Below are 2,721 nucleotides of genomic sequence, written 5' to 3'. Positions count from 1 at the left end.
CAATTTTATTCATAGATTTTTTGTTCAATTAAAATTTCGTAGTTTCTTATCGATTAAACCATTACCAATATTTACAAAAACTAAAAGTTCGTCATCGTTGGTTAGTAGTATATTGCTTCGAGAGGCTAACTACATGTGAAAACTTTAATATTTCCAAAATCATGACATTTTCACAAAGGCGAAATCAAAGGACCTCTTAGGTTAATTCTTAGGTTTTATCAGATTAAAATTAAATAAAAAATCATTATATTGTTAAGAAGTACCTCTTAATTAAGAGGTTTGAGAGCATCTAATAGGTGTCGACGTGTTCAAAAACTGTTGGATGAAAAAAGAAAAAAAAAAGTTGTCGACTATTTTCTCTTTCTCCTCTTTCTCTCTTTGTCTACGAAGAAATTGAAAAATCAGAAGAGATCTCTTTGAAACTCTGTACGTAGACTTTAACTTCAATAAAATGCCGCCGTTTTTGTTTTGAAATCTTGTTGAGAATGTCGCCTTCTTTAGACAAGTAGCGTTATTTAGTATGTACTTGGCTTTGTGCCTTTATATGTTCTCCATTCCAAGATCTCGAGGTGCGTCAGTGAGCATTTGGGAACAACTTTAGAGAGAGTTATATTACCAATGTTACAACTACTTGTATGTTTATGAGATAAAAAGAAAAAGACGTGTGTTAGTATTATTACAGTTCATCTACGTACGACTTACCGACTTATCTAGCTTGAGAGATTGAAGTCTTGGAGCGTCTTCAAGTATATTGTAAAGTAGATTCCACCATCCCGCATAACTTGTACATAGCTCTAGATGTTCAAGATAGAAGAAGAAACTACCTCTATGATATGGAATCTGCAAATTGAAGTATATATTTATTATTTACTGTCATAAGGAAAACAAAACACTGAAACTATTGGAGTAAGAATTTTTTCTTACCTTTCAAGTTCGAGAACAGAGAGTAAGATGTTGAATTGAGGTAAGAGATCCTATGAACTTCTCAGATTGGTCACAAACAACCTCGATATTAGCTGTGATCACCTCAAGCATATATTCAAACATTAAGAAGTTACTGAATGTATCCTTAATGTTCAAATACATCAAAGAAGGAGCTTTGATCACAAACCCGTGAATCTCCGCATTGTTGGTGCGTACCCCTTCAGAATTATCGATCGATAAACTCCTGAAAGTAGGCACACTAATATTGAGTATCATCACATTGCCATCTTCTTTCTTGTTTACAACCAAATTTTCAAGAACAGGGCATCTGCTTAGAAGGCTTTCAACACATTCGTCACTCGGGAATTTAACCGATAGAAGGTGAAGATTTTTGACTGATGGCAAACGAAAAAACTGCGGTAAAAACTCGATTTTCAAGTCTCGGAGTTTTAATGTTTCTAAGGTTCTACAAAGACCCAAGCAATTCGGCAGTATTAGGTTGTTGCCACACATGTTGAGTTGCAGCTCTTTAAGAGATCGAGTAACTCCGGTTTTAACCCAATCATTGATGGTTGAAGCGTTGTAACAGGGAATTAGAAGCTTGAGACACAATCTCTCTAGAAATTGAGCTTTTCTAAACAAGATATTAGTAAACATACGGTCCAACTCAAAACCAATTGGCTATGAGTATAGAGACCCATATACTATATATATTGCCCCACAAATCTCTATTCTATCGATTTGGGATATCTTAATACACCCTCTCACGCTCAGGGCTGGACATCTGAAGCGTGAAGTTTGTGGGACTGGACATCTGAAGCGTAAAGTTTGTGGGACTGGACATCCACAGATAAACCCACAATCGAGAGAAATTTACCATGGGCTTTGATACCATATTAGTAAACATATGGTCCAACTCAAAACCAATTGGCTATGAGTGGAGAGACCCATATACTATATATATTGCCCCACAAATCTCTATTCTCTCGATGTGGAATATCTTAATACAAGAAACATCTATAAACAAAACTCTTAAAACTCTCACCATCATTATTATCATCATCATAATCATCAAACAAAGCATCATTTAGATTGAACACCCGCACCAGTTTCCAAAGATCCTGCCAACGTTTTGATATGAAATTTGTTCGTATAGTCTCTTTAAACGTAGGAAGCGATGACAATATCTTCACGAGAAGTTCATCTGGCAAGTGGCAAGTCATCGATGCTCTCCATGTTTTGAGACGCACAAGAAGAAAAGAACCCTAGTATTCAAATCAAGTTCCGTGATTAAAACTGAAGTTTATTTATAACTAGATGAGGACTCGCCCGATGTGCAGGTTTAAATTTTTATAAATGAAATTAAATTTATTAAAATTTGTTGTATGTTATATAGAAATTTTATTTTTGTTATAATACACTGATTTATATCCATTTACAAATCTTTTATGTATGTTACTATTAAAAGTATTTTTTTTATACCTAAATGTACTCTTGTATGTTACAAAAATATTCTTTATCACCATCTAGAAACTGTCTATATAAACACATTAAGCCAAGTATATTACTTTCACTTTGCATAGTTTTTTAATTACTAAAATTGTTGGCTCAAAAAACATTTTGATTATAAAATATATGACATAATATACTAATCAATGATGTATCATCACAATAATGTATGACCACCATGGAGAAAACATCGGCTCCGCCTTCATCCCTTATGGAGAGAATCTTGCGTCCAACCTCCTCCACCATGGAGAGAACTTTGGCTCCGCCTTTCTCCCTTGGAAACATAAC

At 34.4% G+C, this 2,721-nt stretch overlaps 1 pseudogene; it reads right to left on the bottom strand.

Moving 5' to 3' along the window:
* On the bottom strand, positions 688-2,147 carry LOC104763522 (annotated as a pseudogene).

The sequence above is a fragment of the Camelina sativa genome, chromosome 18 (genome assembly GCF_000633955.1).
Source record: "Camelina sativa cultivar DH55 chromosome 18, Cs, whole genome shotgun sequence".
Classification (NCBI taxonomy): Eukaryota; Viridiplantae; Streptophyta; class Magnoliopsida; order Brassicales; family Brassicaceae; genus Camelina; species Camelina sativa.
This window is presented reverse-complemented; position numbering and strand designations above follow the sequence as displayed.